This window comes from Piliocolobus tephrosceles, chromosome 3 (assembly GCF_002776525.5).
Source record: "Piliocolobus tephrosceles isolate RC106 chromosome 3, ASM277652v3, whole genome shotgun sequence".
Taxonomy (NCBI): Eukaryota; Metazoa; Chordata; class Mammalia; order Primates; family Cercopithecidae; genus Piliocolobus; species Piliocolobus tephrosceles.
The window spans coordinates 3,504,546-3,511,434 of record NC_045436.1 but is presented as its reverse complement, the minus strand read 5'-3'; positions in this window follow the sequence as shown (position 1 = coordinate 3,511,434).

The following is a 6,889-nucleotide window of genomic DNA, read 5'->3' as shown; positions in this document are numbered from 1 at the left end:
CCATCCCAATAGGTCAGTGTGCAATGCTGGGGGGAAGGAAAAAAGAGGCCAGTGGCAGTCACAGCCCAACATAAACCACAGCTTCAATTCTGGGTGAAATGTGACAGGAATCAGGGTACCTTGCTCCAACAAGGTCAGCCTGTTGAGGGTAGGGAAGAGAAAGAGGGTTCAGAGAAAGAGGGCAGACGAGAGGAAAAAAGAAAAACTTCATTACACAATTTAACTACATTCTGTGCAAATATCCAAAACATAAGTTAAAATATTTAAATCTGCTGTAGCCAAATCTGAGTTATTGTTTATTACTATAGAAGATCATTTGGACAAACCTTATGTTTCATGGATTCCAGTTTAAAGTTAGTCAAATCCTGTCCCCGAACTCATCCCAGCCCACTGTATCAGTTATACTAAATATCATTTTAAACTTTATCCCCAGGCCAGGTTCCCCAGACGCACTGTAAGATGGAGACTTGCATGCAGGAGATTTGGGGACGTGCAGCGGGGACCAACGCCTGCAAAGACGTTGTGCTGCAAGAGAGGGACTTGGGACAGAGCCCCAGTCAACCCCACAGCATGCTCTGGAACTGGAGGGATCCAACCCAGTTGTCCCAAATGAAAACAGGAGGCCTATGCTATTGCCCACCCCAGCAAGGGAAGGAGGCGTGAACTGGGCTTGATGCTACCTGCTGAGGACAATTCCTGAAGACAAACCCAGCTAAAAGCCATTGTCAGTCACCACTGCAGGAGAGACTCTGGCCTCAGTTCTCAGCGGGGATCTGGGCAGTGCAACACGGCAGCCACCATTTTCGGCTTCACATGCCCTTGTGGGTGTCAGACTCTGGCCGTAGAACCAGCTGCTCGCAATGGAAGAAATGTTGAGATCACTGGTTCCACACGCTCTCCTAACAGAAACCCGGGCTCAGAACGCTGAAGCGAGGTGTCTTTGGGCGTGGCAATGGTTGTCAGACGTTCTTTTCCATCGGAATCACCTGGAGGGTTTGTTATTACTGGGCTCCATCCCTGGAGTTTCTGACTGGGTCGATTTGGGATGGAGAATTGGTGTCTCTAACAACTTCCCAGGCGCCTCTGCTGCTGCTGGCTCAGGAGCCACACTCTGAGAAGCCCGGGGAGCAGGTGACCACGGTGCCTCTGCTGCTGCTGGCTCAGGAGCCACACTCGGAGAAGCCAGGGGAGCAGGTGACCATGGTGCCTCTGCTGCTGCTGGCTCAGGAGCCACACTCTGAGAAGCCGGGGGAGCAGGTGACCAGGCGCCTCTGCTGCTGCTGGCTCAGGAGCCACACTCTGAGAAGCCAGGGAGCAGGTGACCAGGTGCCTCTGCTGCTGCTGGCTCAGGAGCCACACTCTGAGAAGCCCGGGGAGCAGGTGAATGTCGGGAAGAGATTCTGCAAGACAGGAGTGGCAGAGGCGACCTTCTCATGGTGGAGAAAAGGAACAAAGCACACGAGACAGTCCTGGAACTGCTTCCTGCCAGTCCACTCGCTGTAGAATCAGTTGGTGTGGGAGGAGTGAAGGCGTGGGGCCAGGAACTGGACGCTCTGAATTGGAACCTTCCGTCTACCATATACTGACTGGGTCATCTTGGGCAACTTACTGAACCATTCCATGACGCAGCTCCCATAAAACGGGGATGGTGATGACAGTAGTTACCTAAGTCACTGTGAGGATTAAGTGAGTCATAGAAAGTACATTTTGAGGAGTGCTTGGCATATTTTAGGTGTACAAAGTATCATATTAGAGAAAAATCAGCTGTTCTTTTTGTTCTTCTGATGGATTGCTAATGAACAAATATCCATGAAGGAAGAAAACCAGTTGAAGCTTTTTGTGGTTCAGGAGAGGGGCTGCCATGTCTCTTTGGACAAAATTTGTACTTACTCTAAGGCATACAAAACAGTGCCAAGATAATACATTTTTTTTTTTTGAGACGGAGTCTTGCTCTGTCACCCAGGCTGGAGTGCTGTGGCCGGATCTCAGCTCACTGCAAGCTCCGCCTCCCAGGTTCACGCCATTCTCCTGCCTCAGCCTCCCGAGTAGCTGGGACTACAGGCGCCCGCCACCACGCCCGGCTAATTTTTTGTATTTTTAGTAGAGACGGGGTTTCACCATGTTAGCCAGGATGGTCTTGATCTCCTGACCTCGTGATCCGCCCGTCTCGGCCTCCCAAAGTGCTGGGATTACAGGCTTGAGCCACCGTGCCTGGCAGATAATACATTTTTAAATGAGCTTAAAAAAAAAAAGAAAAACTTTTAGGCCAGGCACGGTGGCTCATGTTTGTAATCTCAGCACTTAGGGAGGCTGTGGTGGGTGTATCACCTGAGGTCAGGAGTTCAAGACCATCCTGGTCAACATGGTGAAACTCCGTCTCTACTAAAAATAGAAAAATTAGCCGGGTGTGGTGGTGGGCACCTGTAATCCCAGCTACTCCGAAGTCTGAGGCAGGAGAATCGCTTCAACCTGGGAGGCGGAGGTTGCAGTGAGCCGAGATCGTGCCATTGCACTCCAGCCTGGGTGACAAGAGCAAGACTTCATCTCAAGAAAAAAAAAAAAAAAAAAAACCAGACAAACAAAAAAACCCTTTAGATTTACAGAGAAATTACAAAGACAGTGCAAGAGTACCCATGTATCTCCAACTCAATTCCCCTTATGAGCAACATTTTACATTATGTGCATTTGTCACAATGAATGAACCAATATTGGTACATGATTATTAACTAAAGCCCACACTTTACTCACATTTCCTTATTTTTTTCCTAATGTTCTTTTACTCTCCCAGGATCTCATCAGGAATACAACATTATAAGTAGTCATTGTGCCTCCTTAGGCTCCTTTTGCCTGTGACACTTTCTCCAACTTGCCTTGTGTTTGATGACCTTGACAGTTTTGAGAAGGGCTGGTCAGATATTTTGTAGAATATCTCTTAGCTTAGGTCTGTCTGATGTTTTTCTGATGACTGGGCTGGACAATGGGTTTTTGAGAGGAACATGGAATGCCATTCCCACCTCATTAGATCAAGGGTACATGCTCTCAACTTATATCTATTGATGGAGATCAGCTGGCTAAGACAGAGCATGCCAAGCCTTTCCACTATAAAGTTATTCTTTTTCCCCATTTCCATACTGTGCACTTTGGAAGGAAGTAGCTATGCCAAGCCCAGCTCGCATGTAAGAAGTTGGGAGTTATGCTCGACTTCTTTAAGGGTATTTACATAAATTTTTTGGAGTTCTTTTGCGTAGAGATTTGCCTACTGTTCGCCATTCATTTATTTACTGAATTATTCATTTATATCAAAATGAATTTAGAGATACTTTGGATTGTGCTTTGGGTTATAATCCAATGCTACCTTATTATGTTTTAGCATATTCTTATTTTCTGTCACTACAAAATGCTCCAGACTCATTTATACATTTCCTATCCCAGTCCTAGAATCAGTCTTTTCTCTTAGGAGCCCTGGTTCCCTTTTTTTGGACAATAGTATTCAAAATCAAGATCTGGACACTAGATGTGCTCATTGATGCTGGTGAGTTGTTGCTTCCAAGCCCTCTCAGCTGACCGAGAAAGAAAATTCAAAACAAAAAGGAAATGTATATACATATGTGTTGTATATGTGTCAGCACCTACATATGTATATATGTGATGCTAATATATATACATATATCTGTATAAATAGTTCTAACATATGTATCTGTAGTAGGGTAAATGTGAGTTCACAGTGATATCTTAGTTGTATTCTATTAGCACAGGATGGTTTTAGCCGCCTCCCTTGGTTTACCTGCACCCTCAACTCCAATAGCGAGAAAAGTGGCTCTCAGCATCCACTGTTTGTTTATTTAATTGTTTGATACTAGTATGCACGGATAATGTTTCAGAATTATTAACCTGCACCTGATGGGAAACATTTTGCCAAACTAGAGAACAGAGCTCACACACATCTAGATGCTTTCAGTCTTTACAGACCCCACTGGTTTCCAGAGTTATTTCGCCCATTTCAGGGAGGTTGTTTTGGACATTCGTAATATTCTTTATTTCATCCTGGTGTTTCCTGACCTCCTAAATATTTTTTAAAATGTGTACACACAGTAAGTCTCACTTGTTGTGGTCTAAATTTCAATGGGGTTTGACAAATGCAGTGTCAGGCATTCACCATTATGGTATCACATAGAATAGCTTCGCCACCAGAATATCCCCTGTGCTTCTCTTGCTTAATATCATACACACTCCAAACGCCTGGCAACCACGGATCTCTCTATAGTTTTACCTTTTGTAGAATGTCGTACATTTGGAACCATATAGATATAGCCTTTACAGACAGACTGCTTTCACTTAACAATATTTATTTAAGATTCATCTGTGTCTTTTGTACGGCTTACTAGCTCATCCTTTTTATCACTGGGTGATATTCCACCACATGATGTACCACAGTTTTTGTATCCACTCATCTACTGAATGAAATATTGGTTGCTTCCAGTTATTTGATGATTTTGAGTAAACCCCTATAAACTTTTGCATGAACATTTTTGTGTAGACCCCAGTTTTTAAAGCAGTTGGGAAAATACCTAGGAGCACAGTTGCTGGATTGTGTGATAAGACTATGTTCAGCTTTGTGAAAAAAACCTGCCAAATTGTCTTCCAAAGTGGCTGTGTCATTTTGCATTTTTATCACTAATGAAAGGGAATTCCTGTTGCTTTGCATCCTCACCAGCAATTGGAATTGTCATTTTAAAAAATTTTAGCCATTTTAGGCCAGGCGTGGTGGCCCACCCCTGTAATCCCAGCACTTTGGGAGCCTGAGACGGGTGGATCATCTGAGATCAGGAATTCGAGACCAGCCTGCCCAACATGGCAAAACCCCGTCTCTACTAAAAATACAAAAAATTAGCCAGGCGTGGTGGCAGGTACCTGTAATCCCAGCTACTCGGGAGACTGAGCCAGGAGAATTGCTGGAACCCAGGAGGTGGAGGTTGCAGTGAGCCGAGATCATGCCCCTGCACTCCAGCCTGGCCAACAAGAGCGAAACTCCATCTAAAAAAAATAAAAATAAAAAATAGCCATTTTAATAGGTATATAATGGTATCTCATTCTTTATAAATGTGTATTTCTGTAAGAACATAGGATGTTGAGCATCTTTTCTTGTGCTCATTTGCTGGTGAAGTGTCTGTTCAGATCTTTGTTCATTTTTTTCTTTTTTAATGGGGTTATCTTCTTATTGTTTAGTTCTATACATTCTTTGTATATTTTGGATTCAAGACCTTTGTCAGATATGTGTTCTGCAAAATTTTCTTCCAGTCTTTGGCTTGTCTTTTCATCCCTCAACAGTGTCTGTTTCCAATTCTAATTTGATTTTATTTTTTAACTCATATTTTAGTTTCAGGGATACATGTGCAGGTTTGTTATACAGGCAAATGGCATGTTGCAGGGCTGAGTGTACAGATTATTTGGTCACCCAGGTAATAAGCATGGTGTGCCGTAGGTAGATTTTAGATCCTCCGCCTCCTCCCGTCCCCCACTCTCAAGTAGACCCTGGTGTCTGCTGTTCCCTTCTTTGTGTCCCTGTGTCCTCATTGTTCAGCTCCCACTGATAAGTGAGAACATGCAGTATTTGGTGTTCTGTTCCTGCATTAGTTTGCTCAGGATAACGGCCTCCAGCTCCATCCATGTTGCTGCAAAGGACATGATTTTATTCTTTTTATGGCTGAGTACTATTCCATGGTGTATGTGTGCCATATTTTCGTATCCAGTCTACCATTGATGGGCATCTAGGTTGATGCCATGTCTTGCTATTGTGAGTAGTGCTGCAATGAACGTATGCATGCATGTGTCTTTATGGTAGAACGATGTATGTTCCTTTGGGTATATACTCAGTAATGGGACTGCTCAGTCGAATGGTAGTTCTGTTTGAAATTGTTTGAGAAATTGCCAAACTTCTTTCCACAGTGGCTGAACTAATTTACATTTCCACCAGCTGTATATAAGCATTCCATTTTCTCTGCAACCTTGCCAGCATCTCTTAACAATGTCTTGTGCAAAGTAGAAGTTTTTAATTTTAATGAAGTCTAACTGACTGGTTTTTTTTGTTTCATGGTTGTATTTTTGGTGTTGTATCCAAAAACTCATCATCAAAATCAAGGTCATATAAATTCTTTTATGTTTTCTTCTGGAAGATTTACAGCTTTTGCATTTTAAAATCAGGCCTATGTTTCACTTTCAGTTAATCTTTGTAAAAGACATAAATTCTATGTCTAGGTTCAAAGCCATGCCCCAGTTATTACCCTGTGGGGACAGGTTTGGCTAGCATGGCTCTGAGAAGCCAGAGGACAGCTTGAGGACCTGTGGCAAGAAGGAAAGACGAAGGAAAGGACACTGGAAAATGTAGCTGGAAAGGAGACAGGGCGAACTTTGTCATTTGTCTCAGGCTAGCTCTGTAACAGTGGAAACACATTCACTCATTTTTAATAATGTAAAATTTGGACCATTGAAAGATTCAAATAATGGCTGTAGGTGGTCAAAAAGGAGGATTCTGGCACTTTTGTTAGTGAAACATTATCCATACCTTAGTTGTTTCATCAAAGGACACATTGAACTGGGCTGTGGCAACCGCAGCCTCCCCTTGTGCCCAATCCCCACTCCGCATGCGTGATCTGCTCCGGGGAGCGGGGGGATTGCTCCACTGTGGAAGGTGCTCACGTGTGGGAGCCCAGCACCTCTCTCAGCCGGCCTTTGTGTTCTCCTAACTCTATCAGTAGTAGAATAAATAAAGTAGAACTTTAACCTTCAGATTGCTAAAACAAATGTTTTCTGTGTTACTGTTTCTTTAAATGTGAATAAAAGCCTCCTTCCTTCCTTCCTTCCTTCCTTCCTTCCTTCCTTCCTTCCTTCC